Here is a 27,625-nt window from a genome sequence, read left to right as displayed (position 1 = left end):
TTGTAGTTAATCACTTTGAGTATTTTCTCTAGTGCTGGTTTTGAAGACATAAATTCCTTCAGTTTCTGTTTGTCATGGAAGCTTTTTATTTCCCTATCTAATTTGATAGAAAGTTTTGCTGGGAAGGAAATTTTGGGCTGGAAGTTGTTTTCTTTCAGAATTTGGAATCTGTTACTCCAAGCCCTTCTGGCTTTCATGACTTGCTTTGGGAAGTCTGGAGTAATTCTAATTGGTTTGCCTCTGAATGTCACTTGGCCCTTTGGTTTGTTGCCTTTAAGATTCTCTACTTGGCTTCCACATTGGTCATTCTGACAATTATGTGGTGTGGGGATCCTCTTCTCTGATCCTGTCTAAGGGAGTTCTATAAGTTTCCTGGACCTGTGTATCAACCTCTTGCTCCATGTTTGGAAAATTTTCTGCTATTGCTTCCTTGAAGAGATTGTTGATCCCTTTGGTTTCACCTTCTTTTCCTCCTCCATTCCAATTATTCTTAGGTTAGCTCTCTTAAAATGGGCCCATATTTCTTCAATGTCAAATTCCTGCTGTTAGATTTTTTTTCTAAATTAGAAACTATGCTTTTATTTTTGGAGTCATCATCTTCTAGGAGCAAGATTCTATTCTCCATGTTGGCTAATTGGTTGTTTGTACTTTGAATTGAGGCCTTTACTTCATTAATTGCATCCTTTATCTCTTTTTGGCTCTCTCTGAGTTCTTTTCGAAGCACCTCTATTATTTCTACAGTTATTTTCCTGATTTGATCTTCTAGAAATCTCTGAATTTCTGTTTTATCAGTTTCTGAAGTTCTGGGGTTGTGGGCATTCATTGTTTGATTGTTATTCCTCTTTCCCATGATTTCAGAAGTTTGTGCCTTCTCTGGGTTCTTCTCTGGGTCACTACGACTTCACTTAAGGTGCTCTGGATCTCGATTCTGTGGTATCTCAGTCACCACTACTCCTTTACTGAGTTGTATCACAAAGTCTCAGACCCAGGGAGTCAATCAAGGCTGCTTTAGACCATGGGGGGTTTCAGGTTGGGAGTTCTCCTGCGGGGAGTTGTGACTATGGTGTGATATCTCTGCCACCACCACTCCCCCACTGGGTCAAGTCCCTGGGAGTGCAGTACTGGGATTTCTCCTCTAGGGGCTGCAATTTGACTCACGGTTGTTGAGTGCGCTGATGGAGCTGTTGTGGACTTGGTGAATTTGCTGCTGCTGCCACCGGTGGCAATATGGCCCCACTGCCACGCCCTTGGCCGTGAGGCTGGCGTATTTCTTCTCTGTTTTTGAGCTCTGCTCTGAGTCCCTGCAGGGTGTGCTGAGCCCAGCCCCTGAGAGTTTTAGATGCTCCCTGCACTGAAAAATCTGCCGAATTCTGCCCGGCTGATCTGCAGCGGCTCACCTCAGCTCGCTGTCCGCCACTCCTCTCTGGAGTCTGGTGGGCTGTTGAGTGTATTGGTCTGGTGCCATCCGGTGAACTCGCTGCTGCCTCCGGCAGTAAGGCGCTGCTGCCGTGTCCTCGGGCATGAGGCCAGCATACCTCCTCTGTGGCTCTGAGCTCCATTCTGAGTCCCCCTCCTCTCTGGAGCCTGGTGCTGTAAGGGAAGATGGTGCCTGCACTGCTCTGTGCCATGGCTCTGGCCACAGCACTGTGGTCTGGTTTCTTTCTGGAGTCTCGTTTTTCCAGCCCTCTTTTTCTCTGTCTCTTGTATTTACATTTTTTGTTTCTTTGCTGATGGTGTTTTCTGGCTATGAAAGGTGCTGATTTTGTGGTAATAGAGAATGGTTGTGAGCGGGACTCGTAAGCCCCGCTTTTCTCTGTCACTATCTTCCTGGAAGTCCTAAATTTTCTTCTTAATACTGCCTTCAAGGGGTCCCAGAGGTTTGAAATCTTGCATCTTTTTTGTTTGTTTTTAGAAATTTTTTATTTCACCCCTTCCTTCTTCTATGACCAATTCTTCATTCAGCAGTGTGGTGTTCAGTCTCCACATGTCTATGTGGTTTCTCTGGGTCTTCTTACAGTTGACTTTTATTTTTATTACACTGTGATCTGAAAAGACATTGGGAACTATGTTACATTTTTTTTTAATTTACTCATGATCACTTTTTGGCCCAGGATGTGATGTATTATGGAGAAGGTTCCATGAGCAGCTGAGAAAAATGTGAACTCTGCTGTAGTTGGGTAAATTATTCTATATGTTTCTAAAAGGTCCATTTGGTTGATGGTGTTCTTTAGGTTGAAAGCATCTTTACTGACCTTTTGCCTAGAATATTGGTCTAGCAGTGTAAAAGCGGTGTTGAAGTCTCACAGTATTATTGTATTGTGACTTTTGTGTTACTTAATGTCACAAAAAGTTTGTTTTATGAAAGTAGCTCCATCTATGTTTGAGTCATAAATGTTGACTATTTTTATCTCCTCTTGTTAGAGTGTTCCTTTACCAGTAAAAAATGACCTGCTTTGTCTCTTTTGATAAGTTTTGGTTTGAAGTCTAACTTGTCTGGTATCAAAGCTGCTGCTCCTGCTTGTCTTTGAGTTTCATTGGCATGGATTACCTTACTTTAGCTCTTTACCTTTAGTTTGTTACTATCTTTACTTGTAATATGTGTTTCTTGCAGGCAGAAGATAGAAAGATTCTGATTTTTAATTCATTTTGCCACAGTATGTCTTTTACTGGAGAGCTGAGGCCATTTATGTTCAGTATGATTATTGAGAGCTGATTTTTAATTCCTAACATTTTGAGTTTTATCTTCTGTTTGACATAATATTTGTTCTTCTTTGCTTAGTTGTTTGCTTGATGGAAATTACTGTTTCTCTGGTTCTAGTATGTATTACTTATTTCTTCTTTGCAGTTAATCTCTTTGAGTATTTTCTCTAGTGCTGGTTTGAAAGACATAAATTCTATAGGCTTCTATTTGTCATGGAAGATTATTATTTCCCCATTAAATTTAGGAGATAGTTTTCTGGGTAGGAAATTTTTGGCTGCAAGTTGCTTTCTTTTAGAGTTTGGAATATGTTATTGCAGGATCTTTTGGCTTTCATGACTTGGTTTGGGAAGTCTGGAGTGATTCTAATAGGTTTGCCTCTGAATGTCACTTGGTCTTTTGTTTTTGTTGCCTTTAAAATTCTTTCTTTGGCTTCTGTGTTGGTCAGTTTGATTATTAAGTGGTATGTTGAACCTTTCTCTGATCTTGTCTCAAGGGGGTTCTATAAGTTTCCTGTACCTGTGTATTAATCTCTTTTATTATGTTTGGAAATTTTTCTAATATTACTTCTTTGAAAAGATTATTGATCTCTATGGTTTCACCTTCTATTCCCTCTTCTATGCTTAGGTTAGCTCTTTTAAGATGGGCTCATGTCACATCAATGTCTATTTCATGCTATCAAATTGTTTTTTCTAAATTATATACTATGCATTCATTTGGGGAGTGATCCTCTTCTGAGAGAAAAATTCTATTCTTCATGTAGTCTAATCTATTTTTTATTGTTTGTATTGATACCTTCACTTCAATAATTGCATCCTTGATTTCTTTAAGTCTCTCTCTAAATTACTTTTGGAAATCATGTATCATTTCTACTGTTAAATTTCTGTTTTGTTCTTGTGGTAATCCCTGCAATTCTGTGTTGTCAGGTTCTGTTATTGTGGGGTTGTGGTAGCTCATTGCTTTTTATTCCTCCTTCTCATGATTTGAGAAGTTTTGTGTCTGTTGATTTTTATAGATTTCTCTTAGTCTCTAGGTGTCAGCTGGTAAATCCAAAGGCAAGTTGTGTTGTATTCAACAATGAAGATTAAGTGAGGAGGAAAGTGAAGTTATAAATGCAAGATTAGGATAAAGCCACAGATATGATAAAGTAGAATGAGAGTATGAGCTTGGTACAGTATTATATAGTAGAGATTAGAGATAGTGAATATATAGTAGTATTCTAGTATCCAATGTAGAGTATTTAGTATAGTGATATAAAGTAGATTTAATACAAGGAAAAGAAAAGGGAAGAAAAGGGATGGAAAAAATAGGGCAGGTATGTACAAGGAAAGAGGCTTGTAAAGGGTTGGGAAAGAGAGCAAACAAACAAGCATACACACACAGAGAGAAAAAAACAAAAACAAAAACAACAAAATAATGCAACCCTACAAATGAATACTCAGCAGAGTTGGCCTCTGAAGTCTCTCTCCGTGGAGATGTCAAGTGCTACCATCACCTTTCCTGCTGCAAGCCTGGTTCTCTGATTCTCTCTCAGTCTATGCAGATGGCTGGTATCAATGGGGTTGAATCTAGTGTTAAGCATAGGTCTCACTCCATGCTTTCTTTCAATGCAGTGCTTGAGTCTTTCCCTGCTGTGTAGGCAGGAGGTGCTTCTGAGACCAAGCCCACTGTATACATAAGAGTCCTTATTCTCCTCAGATAGGGATGAGTTGGTCTGACTTCTCCCTGTTCACCATGACTGGGAGGTTTGTGGTGATCTCAGAGATCCTACTAGTTAGATCTAGTGTTAAGTGTTTCCCTCCACACTTTCTACTAATGCAGAGCCTGAGTATCTCTGAACCTCTTATTATGTCCAACAGCAGACTCTACCCTACCTTTGCCAAGTTGAACTACAAGTCTCAGACCCTGTCAGTTTAGAGCAGCTGCACAAGTCCTTGAAGCCATACTGGGCATTCTCTCTCAGGTATGGCAGGTTCACTTATGGTGTTGTTGAGCAAAGCTCTGGATCTCTGGATGATGTGGTGAGCTCAGCCACCTCTGCTGTAAGTCATAGCCATTGTTTGCACAGGAGGAACTGACAGCTTAAAATTCCAATGAGCTGCAGTCCCCTACTTCATTTGAAATTATTTGTTCTTTTTTTGTGAGTCTCTGGCAATCCTGCAAGGTGAGTCAAGATGGTGCCCCACGCCAAGGCTGTAGCCATTGAAGGCAGGGCAGGGGTACTTTTCTGCTCTCTTGAGGCAGGCAGGGTACTTTTTCTGATCTCTGATAGGCCTTCGATCTTTTTTCTGCTGCCTTTCCCTTGTCATGATCTTTTTAAATTTGGACTGTTGTCTTTCTTTCTTTTGTCAGAATGCTATTTTCATGGCAATGGAACTGAGTGTCAGCAGGACTTATATGTGCTGCTTCCCTCAGCCACCATTTTCTCAGAAATCTTCTCAAAAACTGTTTAAACACACCGGGTGTGGTGGCACATGCTTGTAAACCCCGTCCTTGGGAGGCGGAGACAGGAGAATAGCACTGGTTCGAAGCCAGTCATGCTGGCCTAAGAGACCCTGTTTCCAAATAAAAAAAATATAAAAATAGGTCTGGGTGTGTAATTCAGAGGTAGAAGGGCTTCCAGGAACCCCAGTACCACCACCAAAAAAAACAAACAAACCAAAAAAAAAAAAAAAAACTGTCTAAACACATACACACACATACACATACACACACGCACACACTATAGCTAACACCATACTTAATGATGAAAGACAAAAACAGTCTCCCCATTAAAATTAGACAAAAGCCAAGGATAGTCACTCATTGCTTCTGTTTAACATACTAGGAAGAATTGCTAATGTAGTAAGACAAAAAAAAAACTGAAATAACAAACTGAAGGGGAAATGTAAAATTATTACAATTTAATAAAGACACATTATCTACAAAGAAAATAAAATATAATGTACAAGAGCAAGGCATGGTGGCGCATGCTTGTAATCCCCATGCTTGGGAGGCGGAAAAAGGAGGATTGTGCAGGTTCGAAGCCAGCCGCGCTGGCTTAAGAGACCCTGTTTCAAAAATATAAAATAGGTCTGGGAGTGTAGCCTGGAGGTAGAAGGGCTTCCAGGAACCCCAGTACCACCAAACATATATATATATATGTACAAGAAAAGTTACTAGGAATAACAAGTGATTTTAGTAAAATCAGGGGATAGAAAGATAAAGTACAAAAAATCAATATATTGTAAATGGACAAATGCAAATTAAAACAACACATAAAATTACTCAAAATATAAAACAGGTATAAATCTAAGAAGATAAGTGCCAGTTTCAGGTTGAAAATTATAAACATTGATGAGAAATATAAGACATTTCAATAAGTAGAACAAACTGTGCACAAAGTTGAATGTTTTAATATTTATAAACATCATTTCTTCTCAAATTTTTCTATAGATATAAAGTAATCAAAACAAAAATTCCAGTTTCACTGTTTTTTTATGGTTTTGTTAGTTTTTAAAGAAAATAGAAACTCGATTCTAATATATTAAAAGAACAAAGACACTAATTATAAAAATGAAAAGCAAAGTTGGTAAATTATACTTTTCAATATCAAGATTGACTCAAACCTTCACCAATTAAGACAGCTTAGTCTTTGTGGGGGGAAAAAACAGACACACATATTAATGAATCAGAATAGTGAGCCCAGAAGTAAACCTCATGTCAAAATATATATGGCAGCCAGATGTGGTGGAGCATGCTTGTAATTCCAGCATTTAGGGGGCTAAAACAGGAGGATCTTAGTTAGTGCCCAGCCTTAGCTACTTAGTGAGGCCATTTGCAACTCAGTGAGACCCTGTTTCAAAATAAAGAATAAAAAATAGGGCTGGGGGTGTAGCTTGGAGGTAGAATGCCCTTGAGTTTCATCCTCAGTACCTCAAAAGATTATATATATATCAATTATAATATATAATTATAATATCAACAATTATTAGAACTACATAGGGAAATACACAAATGTACCATTATAGCTGTATTCTTCAACACATCACTATTATTAGTTTACAGATCAGTACATACAACATCAGTAAAAATATAACTGAACTGAAAAGTGTTATCAGTCAATGGATTCCATGACATTTATAGAATATCCATCCAAAAATAGCAGAATATACATTCTTCTCAAGCTCACAGGAAGCATTCACCAAGATCAAGCACATTTGTGGAAATAAAACACAAAGCAACATATATAAAAAATAGAAACCACATGAAATATACCTTCAGATCACAACAAAATTAAAGCAGAAATAAATGATAGAAAGTAGAAAATTTTCAAGTTTGCATTGTAGTCAAACATCACATTGGATACAAGACTTGTGAGAGTGTACAAGCATATATCATCCAATTAGCCCTTATCCCATCCTCATCCCATTCCCTCCCCTTTCCTCGATCCCAAGCTTGATTTGGTGATTAACTTTGATACATTTGTTTATGTACATCATGCATTTTAAAGAGATTCCATCTTTCCCCATTCCATCCCCTCTGATTGTTCACCTTGATTGCTCTTCCATGGGGCCCTTTCTTCAACTAGCTCTCCTCCTATTATCCATTTCTTCCTAGTTTTTGCATATGAGGGAAAGCATCTGATTTTCTATTTTCTGTGGTGTTTCTCTGTGTATGCCATATTGTAAGTTCTGTTCTTGCTCCTGAAGGCCCCACTGCCAGCCTTGCTTCCTGGCAAACTCTGATGCCAGCCTTGCTGGCTCCAGCAATGGCCTTACCTCGTGGCAGGCCCCGATCCCTGCCCCTCTGACACCGGCTCCGGCCTCACCCCTCAGGAGGCTCTGTTCCCTTCTTCAGAGGCCCCAGCACTGGCCTTGCCTCACGGCAAGCTCCAATCCTGGACTCGCTGTCCCTGGGATCGGCCTCACGTTGGCTGGCTCCGTTCCCAGCCTCGGATGCCCCAACACCGGCCTTGCCTCACAGTAGGCTTCAATCCCATCATGCTGGCCCAGTCTCCAGCTTCACCCCTTGGCAGGCTCCAATCCTGTCTTCAGAGGCCTCGGCTCTGGCCTTGCCTCACAGCGGATATATATATATATATATATATATATATATATATATATATATATATGTCCATATATATGGATATATATATTTATATTTCCAAAATATATAAATAACTCTTAAAACTCAACAACAAAAATAACCGAGAGCCAGGCATAATGGCACACACCTGTAATCCCAGTATGTGGGAGATTGAGACAGGAGGATGGCAGGTTCCAGGACATCCTCAGCATCTTAGTAAGGCCCTGTTTCAAAATAAAAAATCAGCCAGGCCTGGTGGTGTATGTTTGTAATCTCAACATTTGGGAGGCTGAGACAGGAGGATCAAGGTTTGCAGACAGCTTCATCTACTTATTGAGGTCCTTTGCAACTCACTTAGACCCTGTTTCAAAATAAAGAATAAAAAATAGGGCTGAGGGTGTAGCTCAGAGGTAGGATGCCCCTGGCTTCAATCTTCCCCAAAAACAAAAAAGATAGCCCAAATTTTTTAAATGGACAAATTTCTGAACAGACACCTCACCAAAGATGACATATGGGTAAAACTAAGCATAAAAGGAAAAGATGCTCAAGACCCTATATCACTAGGTAATTTCAATAAAAGATCACAATAATGACTAAAATTAAATATGTATATATGTATATATGTATATATATATGTGTGTGTGTGTGTGTGTGTGTGTGTGTGTGTACTAACAATACTAAATGGGGGGATGAGGATGTGTAATAACAGAAAAAGAAATTTCTTACTCATTGCAGAATGATATAAACACTTTTGGAAACCATGTCAATGTCTTAGAAAGCTAAAAGTCTTACTATACAACCTAGTAATTGCTCTTATAAGTATTTACTCAAATGAGTTGAGAATTTATGTACACACAAAAACTTGTACATATACATTTTACTTATAGAAGTTTTATCAATAATTGCCAAAACATAGAAGCAACCAAAATGTTCTTCAAAAGATGAATGGAAAATTTATCATTATGAATACATAGAGTAATATAGTATCTAGTAATAAAAATAAATGGTCTTTAGAAATAAAAAAGGCATGGAGGAACACAACACATATTGCTTAGTGAAAGAACAGGCTGGAAAGACTGCATGTTGTATGTTTCCTACTATGTGGCATTCTGGAAATGGCAGACACTATAGATGCAGTAAAAGAAGACCAGTGTTTGCAAGAAATTGGTCTAATGAAGGAAAGGGTTGAATAAGTAGCCTACAGGGAATTTTTAGGGCAGTGAATCTATTCTGTATGACCCAGTGATGATGGACACATCACATTAGGTATCTGTCAAAGCCATGGAATGCATAATTCTAACATAATTTATAGACTGCATCTATAATGATGTAGAAGTTTGGGTTCATCAGTTGCAACAACTGTGTTATACTAATGCAAGATGCAGGGTCAAGTATAAGGCAAGATAGAGGGGTTTGGAAACACTCTGTATCTGTTCAATTTTTTATAAACCAAAAACTCTGGAAAATGAATTCTATTAACTTAAAAACAGACAAACCTCTGACGAGGAGAAAATATTTTCAGCTCAGATATATGATAAAGAAATTGAATTTAGAAGAGAATTCTCAAAACTCAATTGTAAAAATCAAATAGCACAATGAAAAGGAGAGGAGATGTTTAAAACAGACAAGCCACTAAAATATATTCAAATGGAAATAAAACATGAAAAAATACTAAGTATTATCCATCATTAGATAAATTTGAGTTGAAGTAAAATAAGATACATTTATGTAGCTATCAGAATGCTAACATTTACTAAAAAATGATGGTATCAAGTTCTGGGGTTAACATAAAGCAACTATACTATTCACATTAGGAATACAATATAGCTATTAGGAATACAAAATAGAACGGCCATTTTGAAAAATGATTTGACCATTTGTTTTAAAGTGAAATATACATTTAGGATTCAACAGTGTAATTCCACCACTGGGTATTTTCTCAAAAGAAATGCCAGCATATGTTCACAGAAAAAATGATTATAAATGGTTACAGTTGCTTTATTTTTAATCACCTAAATCAAAATACACCCAAAAGTCCTTCAGCAAGTAATAGCATCAACAAACTGTGATTTATTGTATGATAAAATATAAATCATCAATAAAAAGAAAAATATTAATAAACACATCTTAGATAAACTCAAATGTATAATGCTAAGTGAAAAAAGTCAGCCTCAAAAGGACATTTATGTGACATTAGTTTCCATTTATGTGACATTCTTAAGTCAATTGACCCAAAAAACAGATCAGTTGTCAGGATATGGAGGTGTTAGAGAAGGTTGACTGCCAATAGGAATGTGGTAACTTATTAGGAGATCAGAAATGTTTTATATCTTGATTTTATAGGTGACTATATGACTATATGCTTTTGAAAAACACATAATGTTTGTACCAGAGAGTTTTAATTTAAGGTATAGACATTATACGTTAATAAACCAGACTTAACATATGCTCAAACCAAGCCTGAAGGAGACCACATCCTCCCAGCTGGGCAGCAAGTTCTTGCTTACAGGCTGCAGAGTGACCTCCATGTCTACCATTGTCCAGCTCTATGCCATGCAGATTCATTTTCCACACATGTACAGAGAGCCATTCCTTCAGAGTCCTGACAAGTCTATCTTCAAACAGAGAAGCTTAGAAGTGGGAGGAGAGTGGAACGATGACAGATAGCATTGCTCAATGTGGTGTAAGGTGACGTTCAGGTCTATTATCTCCATTCTGTACCATCCAGGCTAAAATACTTCCCACCCTCACCTATCATCCTTATTAAATTTAAAAAAAAAACCTTAACTTTCTTGCTGATCTGAAATAATTATAATTCCTTCTTGCCTGCTAATTTCTAGACCCAGATAACCCAAAGGATCCACATAGTGTTCACTACTTTGACTTCAGTTGGACTCTGTTGGTGAACATGCATCTCTTTGGGGAACCGGGACCTCAAACTCTGGAGACACTTAGAGTTGCACTTTAGACAGAGTCTTCCAGTGGGTCATTAGCAATGATGTCAACAAGGACCTCTCCTGATGTCATCCTTTGTTTCCCAGATTTAAGTAATGTACCTATTGAAGCCACCACATTACACAAAAGTTTCCATCTCAATGCATATAGCATATTCTAGAGGATGGCATCTCACCTGTGCAAAGCATTTTTCTTAACCTTGTACTTTAGCTGTGCCTTCTAGGCCATCACAACCATGCATCAGCGTGGCAGCCCTTGAGAGGTGACATACATGATACACCAGTGGATCTCAAGGCCTTGGTCCACTCCCATCCCTCCTCCACCATAAAGATAGATCCATGGATTCTATGAATAATTATCTGGCTGAGATAAATAGATCAGAAAGGCAGAGTCAGAGCAGGTGTCCATTCATGGAAGAATAAATTTCTGGATTTTTCAAAATAGAAAGAACTAATAGAATTAGTTTGCTACCAAGTAGACAATCGATCTTCTGGCAGGATGGATGTTCAGAGGAAGAAGTTGCTAGATCGCTTGTGTTAACTTTGCATCCCTCATGCCAAGACCTCATATAGCAGTCAAATGAGTGACTTTGCTTAATTGGTGGTTTCATGTGTGTGTGTGTGTGTGTGTGTGTGTGTGTGTGTGTGTGTGTGTTACTGAGGATGAAACTCAAGGGCATTCTACCTCCAAGTGATACCTCCAGCCCTATTTCTCATTCTTTAATTTTGAAACGGGGTCTTACTGAGTAAGAAAGGGCCTCACTAAGTAACTGAGGCTGTCCTTGAACTGCAATCCTTCTGTCTCAGCCTCCCAAATGTTGGGATTACAAGCGTATGCCACCACGCCTGGCTTGTGTATTTCTATTCCAAAGGAAGCTATGATGAGGTTTGGGGTCTTGAGGTATGAAATTCAACATAGACCCTTTCTTCCAAAACATACACCACGCCTGGCTTGTGTATTTCTATTCCAAAGGAAGCTATGATGAGGTTTGGAGTCTTGAGGTATGAAATTCAATATAGACCCTTTCTTCCAAAATTCTCCAAAATTCCTGGGTGTTTCCTTTTTTTCAGTACACAGTCATTAGAAATTTTATCCATTTGGGAAAGACATAGGGTTGATTACAGCATCTACTTATAGTGTTGTGCTGTCCTCCTCCTGGTGTTCAGGCCACCTCTTCAATAAAAAGTATTAGGGCAAACTCAGTACAGAACTAAAGATTGGGCTTCTTTATCACAACAACCACCCTCAGTCTCCTGCTTCTCCGTTCTTGACTCTACTAGTTATAGAGGTTAAATAGTATCCTCCTTGGCTGTCCAACTCCTTTAGACCTGGAGATGCAATATTCTATTAAGCATATCCACAAATTTCTGCAAGTCAGGTCTTTTCAGTTGCTCCCCCAAACCTGTCCCTCCTGCTTCTGATGGTTAAGCACCACCAGCTGACCTCTACCACTTTGTGAGGAAGGGAAGGGCTATCATCTCCATGGATATTCTGGGCTAAATTTTGTAACAGCCTCTCCAACTACTAGCCCTGACCGGCAGAGGAGAGGCCTATCTGAACTTGTGATGCTAGTGTTCCTCTCCTCAGTGCATTTCTGACAGCCTTAGTGAATGTACATTCCCAAAGCCTTTCATAAAACATAACCCTCAGATAATACATTCACTGCAGCATGCCCACTTCCTTTATCCTTTTAATCCTTTCCTATACCATCTGCCACAGAAATTCGGGCTTTTTAACATCATTTGCTATAGAAAATTTTTTTCTCCTGACTTCTAGAAGTTTCCTTAAAAAGTATTTGCTCTGGTCATATGTTTCCTCCTGGGTATTAAACCCTGATTCCCTTACCAATTATATAGCTCTGGTCCCTTTGATTGAGTACATTCAGAGTTCAGTCTCACAGGTACTCCCTCAGCTCCTAGCTAGGTCATACAATTCCCATGGATTTAATGTGTTCCTTTTTTTCCAGGGTCCAGAACATCCCCTGCTAGACTATGTGCAACTCAGTGCTGGTTATGGGCCTGGCAGCCAGGAGAGGAAGTGGGTCAGCTCCTGAGGGGGCAACTACTCCCTTAAGAGAAGTATAATCTCTGCATTACAACCCCACATTGGGTCAGAAATCAGCAGCTTTAATGGAGGCTCTTCTAAAAGCTCAAGGGATTTAGAAAAATCTGGAGAATCCAATTATTCAGGGAAATCTATTCAGATTGTCCCATCCTATATGTCAAGGTTCTGTGTGTTTCTAATCAGGGCCTTGATTTCAGCATCAGAAACCTGCTTTTGCAATAGAGCCACTCTATATGTTTTTATTTCTGGGTTTTATGCTCAGCTTTTTCTTGCTCATTTCTTGAGATGAGGGCATTTTGTAAGCTTCCAAAGAGACAATATGTCTCTGATATTTTTTTTTTTTTGGCAGCAGTGGGGATGGAACCCAGGGGCATTCTACTTCCAAGAGACACCCCAAGCCTATTTTTTTTTTCTTTAATTTGAAACAAGGTCTCACTGAGTTGCAAAGGGCCTCACTAAGTAGCTGAGGCTGTCCTTAAACCGTGATCCTCCTGTCTCAGCCTCCCAAATGCTGGGAGTACGAGTGTGCACCACCACGCCCTGCTCTAAGATTTAATATTTAACTACTTCCATGAATTTTAGTAACAGCCATCCAAAATCATTACCCTAATACTTATTTTCCCCATAGATTATATATATGTATGTGTGTGTGCGTGTGTGCGTGTGTGTGTGTGTGTGTGTGTGTGTGTGTGTGTACTGAGAATTGAACCCACAGGCACTCTACCTTTGCATTACATCCCCAGCCCATTTTATTTTTTATTTTGAAACAGGGTCTCACTAGGTTGCTGAGAGTCTTGCTAAATTTCTGAGACTGGCCTCAAACCTGCAATCCTCCTGTCTCAGCCTTCTAAGTACTGGAATTATAGGCATACAACAACAAACCTGTTCCCCATACATTCTGAATGACTGAATCAACACATTGGTCAATGCATACTACTACACCGAAGCATTCTTTCAAGCTGTTATGCTGAAGTCTTAGCATTTGGGCCACCACTTTGGACCAGAATCTGCCCATCCTCCTCCTGCCACCTTGAATGGGGTCTCACTGCCCACTTGACAGTCATAGTCACAAAGTTCCTTGTTCTTGAGGAACCACAGGGCCAGGTAGAAAACAGACACTGAGATGGAGATTGGAGTCAAAAGATGTATTAAGTAAAAACACTTTGAGGAAGGGAGGGAAAGCAGATGAGGGAGATGTTAGATGGCAGTGTTGAGGTGAAGAAGTGGATCTCAGCCCAGCAATGAGCTCAAGAGCAAAGATGCATACAAGGAGACTCACAGTGGGCAGATATTTCAGAGATTTCCAAGCCTTTGTACAATTTGTTTGCTTAGTCGTTGGCTAAAGGCTACCCCCAAGAAGAGCACAACCTCTGCTAGCTCTGGCTTTGTTATTTATTGGCCAGGGCTGGTTTAAGAAGAGCATGATAGGAGTTCAAATCTGAGGCAGACCCCAAAGGAGCTAATAGCTGTAGGCTGTGCATTAACCATGCTCCTTACAACCAGGCAAGCAAGATTCTTTTTAAAAAGTACATAAACATTATATCGCCATGTCTACCATGGACAATATTTTTAAGTAAACAGAAATAATAAAGTGAGGAACTTTGAGCATAGAATATCAAGATGATAAGAAAGCTATAAAGTAAGAGAGTATAATATAGAAATAATAGGCAGACACATTAATGAAGTGAAATAGAGCCCAGAAATAGAAGCACACAATGCCCTTGAGTAATTTTTGAAACAAAGCACTAATGCACTGCAGAGGAGTGAGGAAAACCTTTCCAGCACATACTGATGGTACCATGAATATCCATTTAGAACAAAATACATCTTAGTCTCTAACTCGTACCTTACACAAAATTATTTGAGATGTATCAAAGACCTAAATTTAAAATCCAAAATCATAAAGCTTCTGTAAAAAGCATATGAGAATTCCTTTGCAGCATGAGAGAAGGCAAATATGTCTTAGACAGGACCCAGAAAGCAATAAACTATAGAAGGAAAAAAATGATAAATTAGACTACATAAAAATTTAAACTGTATGATCATCAAAAACAGAATAGAAAACTAGCAGGCTAAGAGAAAAAGTCATAACAGATATATCTGATAAATAGTTGTGAAAACGTAAATGTAGATACAGATATCAATAAAAGGGAACCAAGCATGCTGGCACACACCTAGAATCCCAGTACTTGGGAGGCTGAGACAGGAGAATTGCAGGTTTAAGGCCAGCCTTAGCAACTTAGCAAGGAGGCCCTCAGCAACTTAGTGATACCCTGTTTCAAAATAAAAAATAAAATAGGAAGCCAGGCATGTTGGTGCAGGCTTGTAATCACAGCATTTATGAGGCTGAGACCTCCTAAATGTGGTTAGCAACCAGCCTCAGCTACTTAATGAGGTCCTCCGCAACTTAGTAAGACCCTGTTTCAAAATAAAGAATAAAAATATGGCAGGAGGTATAGCTCAGAGGTAGAATGCCCCTAGGTTCCATCCCCAGACCTGCAAAAAAAATTAAAAATAATTAATAATAAATAAATTAAATTAAATAGGGCTGGGGGTGTAGCTCAGAGGTAAAATGCTTCTGGGTTTAATCCCCGGTATCACAAAAATAAATAATTAAGAAAAAAAATAAATGGAAAATATTTTAAACTGGCAAAATTTGTGATGATTCCACAATGAGAAACATGTGAATGGTCAATAGTCACAATAAAAATTTTTGTGTAATTAATCCTTAGTGAAGACACAAATTAAGATCACAATAGAAAGCTGGACATGGTGGTACATGCTTGTAATCCCAGCATTTGATAGGCTGAAACAGGAAGATCTTGGCTTGCAGACAGCCTCAGCTATGTAGTGAGGTCCTTTGCAACTCAGTGAGACCCTGTTTCAAGATAAAGAATGAAAAATAGGACTGGGTTTTCAGAACTCAGAGGAACTATGCCCCTGGATTCTGTCCCCAGTACCACAACAAAATATTATCACACTCACTAAAATAACTGAAATTTAAAAAAGAAACTGATGACATTGAATACTGATAAAGATGTAGAGCTACCAGAATCCTTAGACATTACTAAAGGGGATATAAAATAGTACAACCACTTTGTAAGATAATTTGCCAGTTTCTTTCAAAGTTAAGCATGCACTTACTTTGTGACCCATTATTCTATTGCGAAATCTATTTGCCAAAGAACAATGAGAACATAGGTTCACACGCAGACTTGTATAAGAATGTATTTCATAGCAGCTTTTTTCCATAATAGCCACTGGAAAGACTCCAAATGGCTATCAAAATAAGAATAGATACTCAACAGAAATTTACTCATACCCTGTACAATAAAAGGAAAGTCATGAATGTTATATGCCATAGCATGAAAAGATCTAGAAAACGCTGTGCTGAGAAAAGAGTCCGGACGCAAAAGAATACCAACTGCATCATTCCATCAACATGAAGTTCAGAACAGGCAAAACTAAGGATAAAAGAGATCAGATACATGGTTGTTTTAAGGAAGGGAGCAGTTTCGCTGGAGAGAGACAAGGGGGACCTTTCAGGGGTGATCAGATACTACGTACCTTAGCGACTGTGTTATTTTAGCCGCATACATTTTTGAAAACTCATAAAACTATAAACTTCAAATATATAAATTTTATTGCACCTAAATTATACCAGTCTTTTAAAAGAAAACACCCACAAATACACACATAATGCAGCACCATGGTAAGTTATCAGAATGGCTAAAATGAAAGTGATAAGCAAATGTTACCTTTACTGTAAACATGGAGCATTCAGAACTCTTATACACTACCAATTGGGGGATAACTTGGTACTAAGGCTCTAGGAAGCAGTGCCCAAGCTTAACATGCACACACTTAATGACACAACTATTTCCATTCTAAGTATAGTTCTAATAGACATATAGAAATGTGGGGGTGTAGATATATAGGGCTGCTATAAGCATTCTAGCACATACATATTTCTCAAACTGTATATGCCAGAATATTGATTTCAGAACTGCTCAAATGGCCGTCAGTAGTAAAGTATCATGAAATTCTATACAACAATGAGAATAAACAATCTATAGCTAAATGGAAGAATGTGGGTGACTTTCACAAAGCTAATTATGAGCCATGTTTACATATTATATAGGTATGTTAATACACATATATGTATAAATATTATATATTCATAAAAACACTGGGTGACATAATGCATGCTGTTAAACATCAGAATAATGGAACAGTGTCTATAACAGTGCAAGAGGACTTCTTGGGGCTTTAGCACATCTCTGCTGTTTTCTCTTGACTTAATGGTACTTAAGAGTTTTTAGTGGGAGAAAATTCATTGAATTACATTTTATTAATTCATTAAATTTTATATTTATTAATTGTTCAGATGAACTGTATTTTTCTATATGCATGCTATATAGTACTTCAATACAATTTAGAAAAAGAGAAGAAGCAAAAGCAATTGCCAATTGTTACATGATCCAATGTGTAGAAAACCCTTAAGACTACACTAAAGAAACTCTTAGAACTAACCAACAAATGCATTCAAGTTGCAAGATAGAAAATCAACAACAGAAATCAATGCTGTTTCTATACATGAACATAAACTACCCAAAAAGAAATCAAGAATAAATGTTAGACTACTAATCAATTATAATGTTCCTTGCTTTTTCTTTACTAAAATCATAGTTTTCTGTAATGCCTTTTTGAGCCTATTCTCAAACAGAAATCCCCTTCAAAAACCAAAACTTCCATATCTCTTAATTTACCACTAGAATTCAAGGGTTAATCAGGACTTGCTGTTTAAGTCACGAGGCTCCAAAATCAGAACAGATTCAAGGTTAAGTAGAATGGTAGCTTTCCCTTACCCTGGTCTTCTTTATCTATTAAACATAGCTATCCACTAATTACCTAGATCTCTGAATATTTTCTTAGATTGCTCAGAAATACTTTGCTAGCTCAGAATTCTTTTGCATTTCCCCTGATATAGATAATCTACTCACAAAAATTAGAGTATCTCTGTTGATTTCAGATATAAAAAAGCAAGGAATATAAGATATTGAGTCAGGTTGTCATAGGACTCACCAGAACAAAAGAGCAGACATCACAGAATACAAGTCACTGACTTACAGGGGAGAACCCCAACATCAGATTGATACCCCTAATTACAGGAGAGAGAGAGAGAGAGAGAGAGAGAGAGAGAGAGAGAGAGAGAGAGAGAGAGAGAGAGCTGGTATGTGGAGGTGTCATCTATGCAATGCCCATCAAGAGTTTAGCCCTAGACAGGTGTTCAATAATGTTCTTCAGAATCTCCAGGTCCTCCTGTCTGGTTCCACTTGGCAACAAGACTAAGCTCCTCCATGCCCTCCTGAAGTCATTCTGCCCGCCCTCCTTGAGAATACACATATTCTCAGGACCTTGTCCATTCTCAGAACTGTGAGCCAAAGCAGGGTCAAATTTCAGTGTCAGCAGCTGTTGACTGCAGGCACAGCCCACCCAGGAAGGCATTGGGCTTTCCAGGGCTGGAGATGACTTAAGATCTTTGTTCAGAAATACAATATATGGGTATATATATATCATGCATGCTGTAAATAGATGGCTTATAAACACTATAAATGTAAGTCTCACTGTTCAGGAAGCTAGAAGTTCAAGATCAAGGCACTAGCATATCAGTGTCTAGTGAGGGTCCACCTTCTGGCTCATCATTGACATCTTCTTGCTGTGTCTTACATGGCAGATAGGCCAGATAGCTATTTGGTGCCTCTTTCACAGGGTCACTAATACCATTCATTAAGGCTTTGTTCTCATGACCTCATCATCCCCTAAAGGCCCCACTTCCTAATGATATTAGATAGTCTATTAGAGATTGTTTCAACATAGTAATTTTAGAAAGACACAAACATTCAAGCCACAGCCCACAGGAATCCAACCTGCCCCTTCTTCAGGGAATATCAATCCTAAAATTTCAAGACAGTGATCCTGAAAAATGATACTGTGTCCACTGGGTCCATAAGAGTTTCTCAAGCAAAGCTTTTGTCATTAACCCCTTTCCACACCACTCCTACCAAACTGCCATACTCTACAGAGGAAACATCTCCTTCCCTCTAATACACTCCCTCCCAGCCTAATAGCCTCATTCCAGAAGAGGAGGAAATGGTTCATTGTTCACAGTTCCAGGCATATTTTGTCAAAAATACTGTCTTTTCATGTCTTCACTGTAGCTATCAGCAAATGACACTAGCATCCTCCAAAAATGCTCCAGACTGAAGCAGGAAAGGGAGCTCATGCATTAATGTTGAGTAAATCACTAACATTTCCAAACTCAATCTTCACAATGACTCTGTAAGGCAGATTATCCCTAATCTATAAATAGCAATAAGAGTAATGATTCTAAATACATGCATGAATGTCAGGGTGACAATCCAAGCCTGGGCACATGTAACAACAAAGCTCATGTGCTCATATTTACCCACAAACATTTCTAATCCATTCAAAGGGCAAGATCCCATGAGAACACAGATACCAAATGAACCTCGTGTTTACACTGGCCTCATGAAGTATACTGAAAGAAGCAGTATAAAAAAGGGAAAGGTATAAATTGTATATAGGAAAAGGTGATCAGAGAAATCTGCTCTGAAGTTGATTTTTGAAATTATTGAGGTATCATTGTTGTAACATAAATTGCACATATCCAAAGTATACGATTTGTTTTTTGACATGTATCAACTTCCGTGAAATCATCACTACTATTTCAAGATTATGAACACATTCAGGATCTGAACATCTCCCCAATTTTTTCTTCCCTCTTTATAACTCCTTTCTACACACTTTCTCTACTATCCCAAGGTAGTCACCTATGGGCTTCTGTCACAGTACCTTGATATAAATTTTTTGTAATTTTATGTAAATAGAATTGCAGACTATGTGCTCTTTTTACCTCTGCATGATTAGTTTGAGGTTTATCCATGCCTTTCCACAGTCCAGTTATTGCTGTTACTGCTCAGTAGTATTCACTGATATTGAAGAATAGTGTTCCATTGCATAGAGATATCATAACTTGTTTACATATCCATCTATATTGTTAGATATTTGAACTGTTTCCAGTTTGAGATTATTACACATAAAGCTCCTCTATTAAGTGAAGCCATGGAGATGAACATTAATGGCCCTGGAGTTCTTTGCCAAAAAAAAAAAAAAACTGTGGTCAGAAGACCTGACCACTGTACAATGCCTTCCTCCAAGCCCATCCTATAGTAACTCATAACTGCTTCCTGACCAGAACTCCCAACATGTGCTGTTGTGGAGACTCTGCCAGTGAATTAAATCCCTGAACCCCATAGTATGATTGTTAATTTATGTGTCAACTTGACTGAAGTAAGGGAGGCCCAGATAGCTGGGAGGCCATCATTTCTGGGTGTTTCTGTGAGAACACTTCCAGAAGAGCTGGGCTTGAGTAAAGAAGATCTGCCCTCACCAATGCAGGTGGGCAGCATCCAAACTGTTGAAAGTCTGAATGAAATAAACAGGTGAAGGAGGGGCAGTTTCAGTCTCTGCTGGAGCTAAGACTCCATCTTTCCTTGTCATGAATGTTCCTGGTTCTCTCCCCTTCAGACTCAGACTGAACTGTACCATTAGCTTTCCTAGGTCTCTACCTAGCAGATTCCACAGTGGTGAAAGACAACTCTTATAATAAATATCCTCTTATGTACATTCATATCTATCTCAGTGGCTCTGCTTCTCTGAAGATTCTTGACTAATTCAAATAATGGCCATGCACAGACATGTGTCAAAGTTTTTTATCTGTCTTACAGAGATGCTCATTATGGATGTCACAAGGAATCCACCAAGCAGAGTCAACATCCAGGCCTTAATGTCAGCAGGGTCAGTCATTAGGGTCAGACAGTACAAGATCAGAGACTAAGCCAAATGTTATTCAAAGCATGGGAGAGCTGGCTGTAGGTGTCAGGCAGGCATGGGCCTCATCCCTGACTCTGTAAATTAGGTTGAGCCTGAATGTGCACCCCTGATTCTGCCTTTCCTGAACCCTGGTCTTGGGAAGGCAGTGAACAGACACCACAACCACCCCCACAACAAAGAGCAGAAGAGGTCACCCCAGCAACCATTGCGCCTGCCCACCCTGCCCAGTTCTCCCACCACTGCAACCTGTCACCTGGTTTCCATGGAATCTAGAAAGACATTTATACCCCTAAAGGTAAAAATATGAGCTCAAATAAAATTACTTCTTAGAGTTTACCTCATAATGATTGTGCCCAGGAGAGTGGACTTGACCAGATCTGATACCTGCTACTCTTCCAGAACCATCAGACATCCAGCTCGGCTGTCATACCACATGTGATGGGCCTGCCTTTGTTCATCCCAGGTCTATTTTCTTCTGTGTCCACTTTATGTGTGGTGAGACCCTAGCTTGACCCGATGATTTAATATAAAAAATGACTTCTTTCATTTTCTTCCTCCTTTGGAATTGAAGATTGAACCTAAGGGTGTTCTATCTATGAGATACACACCCAGCCCTTTTCATTTCTTTTTTAAATTTTGAAACAGGGTCTCACTAATTTGCTGAGAGTCTTAACTAAGTTGCTGAGGCTGGCCTCAAACCTGCAATCCTCATATCTCAGCCTCCCAGTACTGAGATTATAGGATTGTACCCCCATGCCCAGAAATACTTTTATTTCAATAATAAAATGTGCAAACAGCCTCAAACAGCATATGAAGAAAAACTGGTCAAGACCACTTCCATAAAAGCTGGCTCTTTTCTTATCAGGTAGACATTCGGGTAGCATGATACCACCTATAGGGCCACTACAGAGCCTTTGAGGCCATCATCAGTTCAAAGGTTTAAAGTTGGACTGCAGGAGTAAGCAAGTTAATTCAACTACCGGTATGGAAACATGTGAATTTGAAAAGACCCAAATACTCCAGTTCATTTATCTCTCTAATGGATGCTCAAAGTCATTAAATATTTGTCAGAGCTTCCAACCAGTTTCTTTGGCCAAGAGCTCCTGAATTTTACCAACCCTTCAGGTTCTTAAGTAGATCTACGGATACCAAAGCTTCCTAACCCCAAGCACCTGCCTCCCAATATGGGCACTAAATGGAAACATAGCTTCTCTCATGTTCCAGCAAAAACACCAAAGAGAGCTGGTTTCATGCTGAAATTTTTCCCGGTGTCTCTACTTGACAGCAGGGTCATCTTTCTTTCATTTGTGGGAGAGACTACAGTGCCATGTGAATTCCATTTGCAGACTTTCCAAGCAGGAGGCATGGCTCAGGTAGGACAGCTATCGTGTATGTCTGGGATTTTATTTCTGGCTGGCCATTGTGTTAGCTGTATAACTTCAGACAAGATCAATATCCTCTGTAGTTCTCAGGAAACATAAAAATGGTAACACTTACTCAAGAACTCAGGACTACATGAAGTAGTATGTAAAGTGCCTGCCAAGGGCCTGACATTAGCAGGTGCTGCCTGCCTGTGAATGTTCCTCCCCTGATTCCTTTCTCCTCCACTTGTTCCTCATATATCTATGTTGGAATGAGTCTAAGATATATTTCTATTATCTTGACTGTAGAAACAAAAATGTTAATAGTAAGGACATGCTGGACACATTTGATGTGCTGCACTAGACAAGCTGTTTACAGAGTTTTAACCCCAGCTGGGGGTGAGCACAGATGCTTATTCTCCTTCCCTTATCTGGTCTGCCACCATAGACTCCCCAAGATGCATTACCCTGACAAACAGCATGCTTCAGGGCAGTGCCATGGGATCAATGCCATCGATGGGCAAGAATGATAGGATTGTATTAACCCCGATGTCACAGGACTGTGGACTCTGGAAAATATGGTGTGTCTATGTACCAGGGCTGGAGACCTCAGGGGCGACTCTGAACACCTGCCCTACCTTAATAATTCAAAACACATGATGTTCAAAGTGAGAGGTCATGTTCCATGCTTGCTTTATGGACAGAATCGGGGGGTTCGAGAGGCACAGTTAGAAGAGAGCACCACTACTACCCTGTTTTTTTCCTTTGCTCCAGCTCTGCTGTCTCCCTGACTAGCCACCAACTTCCTTTCTATTTCCATTCCCCAGTTATATTTCTTTTAGCAGGAGTCAGCATACTGTGGCTCCCAGCACAAATTCAGCCCATCCCCTGTTCCTGTAAATAAAATTTTATTGGAACACAGCCATACCCATTTGCGTGTGCATTCTCTATGCCTAGATGTGTGCTACAGTGCCAGAGTTGAGTAGTGGTGACAGGCTCTATTGCCTACAAAGCCTAAAATATTTACTATCTGGCCTTTTGCAGGAAAACGTTTGCGGCCTCTTACCTTTGAACATAGACTAGACAAGCCAAACTCGATCTGTGATTATAGTGTCTTATGGAACTGAATTAATATTATTTTCTTTTACCAAAAAGAGAGTTTCAGAGTTTAAAAAGTTTAAGTTTGTGCAGAGATGTTTCTGGAAGAACTTTCAGAAAACCATATTAGGCTTATCTGAATCTCCAGAGAAGGGGTGTTACGGTCTGGGTGTCTTAGCTTCATTTACAAAAGGAAATAAGCCTGAGGCAGGAGCTTTATGTGCCATTACCTAATTAGAAAGTACATGGAACATGCCAGAACCACAGAGTTGGGGGTGGAAAAAGAAAAGAGAGAAAATAAGTCTGCATTGCCAAGCTGGATGCCACCAGACAGGGCTGATGCTGGTTTCCCGGTGAACACTATCTCAGGCTCATGTGTTGAGAGGGAGGAAGGGAAAATGGATCCATCCACCTGTGCAGGGCCAGAGTGGGGACCCTTGGCGATGGTGTGCAGTGCCAGGAACAGGTGCATCTGCCTGTGATCAGAGCCCATTCAGTGCTGTTGGCCAGAGATACAGCTAGAACAAGAGACAGGTGAGGCAGAAAAGCTCTGAAGTCATGCACACAAGTTCTGACAGCAGAGAACAAAGAAGTTCAGATTTCCTGAAGCCACTTGACCATGAAACCCTCTTTTGGGTGAGTATTCAGCTAACATGCCCGAGGGCCCTGATTTTCTCACAATGGTCGCTATTTGTCAGGTGGCACTTTTCTCCATGACCTGAAGCCTGCCCTTCTTATTTCAGACCACTACTAACTCTTCTGGAGCCTCCTCCACACCAATGACTTTGCAATGACTCCCACTGAAAGAGGCGGCTGAGCCTAGTGGGAATGGCACAAACCTCAGCAGCAGAGATCCACGTTTAAAACCCTACTATCTACTCACCAGTTCGATAGGTTTACTCGGCTTCTGTGAGCTTCAGCTTCCTGAGCTGACGATACAAGATAGCATGAGGAAGCTTGAACTGCATCAAGGGCCTGCCAACAGGCCCACCGTAATACCACAGCACCACTCACTGTACCTGTGCTTCCTAGTATTTTCACGCCTCGTGTGAGATGGTCAGCTCTGCATTGCCCTGAACCCCTCTTCCTTCAGTTTCCCTGTTGCTTCCCTACATCATCCGTCACCTCTTCTTCCTATCTTTCTGAGTTACCTTCTGCTATGGCTTGAATTGTGCCTCCAACACACAGATGCACACATTCATGTATGCCAGTGTTGACCTCCACTGTGACTGTAATTGGAGATGGAGTCTTTATAGAGGCAAATAAGGCAAAATGAGGCCATAAGGGTGGTGCCTGATCATATAGGATTAGTGTCCGTAAAAAAAGAAACACCAGAGAGCTTGTATTCTCCTCTTCCCCTTCCCCTCCTTCCCTTCTCTCTTCCTCTTTCTCTCTTTCTCTCTCTCTCTCTCTCTCTCTCTCTCTCTCTCTCTCTCTCTCTCTCACACACACACACACACACACACACACACACACACACACAACCAAGGAAAGACTATAAAAGAATACAGTACAAAGCTGGCCATCTACAGGCCAGGAGCACCCTCACCAGACACTGACCCTGTGGACCTTGATCCTAGACTCCTATCCTCCAGAACCAGGAAAAAAATTAAAGCCTATTTTTTTAATATTTGTTTGTTTGTTCCAGGAACTGAACTCAGGGGCTTCTACTTCTGACCTACACCCCAGTCCTATTTTATTTTTTATTTTAAAATAGGATCTTGCTAAGTTACTGAGGCTGCGCTTGAACCTGTGAGCCTCCTGTTTCAGCCTTCCAAGCACTGGGATTACAGGCATGTGCCACCATACTCGACTATGCCTGTTTAAGCCACCCAATACAAGATGTTTTGTTATGGCAGCCTGAGCTGACTGAAACAGACTCCTTCCCTCCTCTTCCTCTTCCTACTTCCAAATGGATGCCCTATTCTTCAACATTATCAATCCTCCTCCTATTCTAATTTCATTGCCTCTCCTTGGCTTCCCCTATGACTCACAAATCTCTTTTCTCTCCTTTGAACACCTAAAACTAAAGTTTTGAAATTCCAAATTTCTGTCTCAATTCCCCATTTGGATGTCCCAACGGCATAGCAAATGCACCATTTCTAATACTGAGCTCATCATACTTCTATCTTTTTATTTCCACAAAATTATTTGCAGAACTAAGGAGGACATAAAATAGTCATATAGAAAGGAGGAAGCACTAGCAAAAGAAAAATTTAGAGCAAATGTTTGAACACTCATCCTGTGCCATACCCTGTGCCAAAGGACTCCCACGTGGCTCTATTGGTTTAACTTGGGTGATCTTTCTCCTTTTACAAATATAGTAATTGAAGAAAGGTTAAGCAATGTGCTTAGGGTCACAGAGACAGAAGCAAATAAAACCAAGTTTAGAAACCAGACAAATTCCAGACCGTGGCTTCACCCAGGTCACTGGACTATGATCCCTCAGCCTCCTGTCCCCTGCAGAGTAGCCCCATCCCCACCCATGCCCTGGCTATGCTACTGCCATGTGTGAAAAGTGCCACACAGGTGCACACTGCTTGACGCCTGCTCTCCCTCTTCTCCCCCACACCATTGCCCTTTGCTTAGGGCATCGCCTTAGCCTAGAACACTGGTGCTTTTCCTGGAGAATGGATGCCTGTGTCACAGTGTATGCGGAGCCTTCCCTCCTCTCTCCAGGTCCAAGATTTCACGTGCCCCCTGGGTTCCCTGAAGCACATTTTATTTTTGCTGCTATTAAAGCACCTGTCATGTAGTACTCTGTTGAGTCTGTGTTTGTTTCCCCAGCTCTATTATCATCTCTGGGACAGCAAGGGCTCAACTAGCCTATCTTTGTGCACCACAGGCAAGAGATTGCCTTCCTCACAATAAAGGCCAGTGAGTGGCCATAACTGAGGTCCAACTGAGGACATGACCTCCCAAGGCTTTAGCCTGAACCAGTAGTGTGAGAAGGAGCCTGAGAGCGGGTGAGGACCTGTGGCTGTGACCAGGGAATAAAGAGGGTACACAGTAGAAACCTTTACAAGAGAAAAAAAATTGTGTGTGTGTGTGTGTGTGTGTGTGTGTGTGTGTGTGTGTGTGTGTGTGGTACTGGGGATGGAACCCAGGAGCATTCTACCTCTGAGCTACACCCCAGCCCTATTTTTATTATTTATTTTATTTTATTTTATTTTGGGTGGTACTTGAACCCTTCTACCTCCGGGCTACACTCCCAGACCTATATTTATATTTTTATTTGGAAACAGGGTCACTTAAGCCAGTGAGGCTGGCTTCGAACCTGCTCGATCCTCCTGTCTCTGCCTCCCAAGCGCAGGGATTACAAACATGCGCCACCATGCCCGGTGTGAGAAAAAAATTTTCAACTAGAGGAAACATAATATCTCAACAAACACCATAGACTCAAAATATCAAGCATATCAGTAGCAAAAGTGTGCCAGCAACCTGGGAAACTTCCCTTGATTATTACCAATAAGAAGGCTGAAGCCATAAGGATCAACACTCCTCACTACATCAGAAAACTCAATTATGTGTATCAAGGAAGAGAGACAATGCCACTTTCTGCCCAAGAAACCCTTGTACATCCCCCAACACGTCCATATTTCAGAGACACACGTGTGAATTCTTCAAAGGCATAAAAATGTGCACACGTCAGCACACATGAACTGGAATAATTTCCATCCACAAGTTTAGAGTTCCAAGAAACATTCATGTTGTATAATCTATAAATAAAATTACAACTATGTGCTCCCCAGGGAGGCATAAACATCCATCTCAAAATCCCAAGATAGAGATGGCAGATCAAGCACATGTGTCTAATGTACCTTTTCCTATGAATGCAAAAAAAGAAAAAGAAATTTCGTTTAAAGGGATAAATTTGAGCTGGGTGGAGGGGCACATCTAATAATACTTGAGAGTCAGGAGGACCACAGGCCAGCAGTGTTTCAGAAACAGAGACACTGTCTCAAAACAAAAAAAATAAAATAGGACTGGGTAAAGTGCCCCTGAGATACATCCCCAGTACCACATACATGCATGCAGGTATACACCACACACACACACACACACACACACACACACACACACACACACACGAATAAACTAAAAAGGACAGGGAGAAGAGGAGAGAGACAGACAACCTCCCTCTAATTTTGGAGGGGAGAAAACAGATGGGCGAGTGGTAACTGTCTTGGCAGTTCTAAGCCAACAGGGGGGAGAGCCAAGAAAACTCAAATAAGAACATAGAATCCTCAAAAGGCTCAGTAGCTGGCAACACTGTGTATCACCTCTGGAAGTGGGGTGGAACAGCAGGGGTAGCTAGGAGAAGAAGCATTGACAGCTGTGTAACCATCTGCAGCTGACTGTACAACATTGTCAGGTGGAGGCATTAAGGAGCCCAGCTGCCTGGCTGTAAGTGCCAGTGACCATTTTCTGGCTGTGAGGTCTTGGGCAAGTTCTTTCATTCTAC

This window comes from Muscardinus avellanarius (assembly GCF_963383645.1).
Source record: "Muscardinus avellanarius genome assembly, chromosome: 4".
Lineage (NCBI taxonomy): Eukaryota > Metazoa > Chordata > Mammalia > Rodentia > Gliridae > Muscardinus > Muscardinus avellanarius.
Note: the sequence above shows the minus strand (reverse complement) of the source record.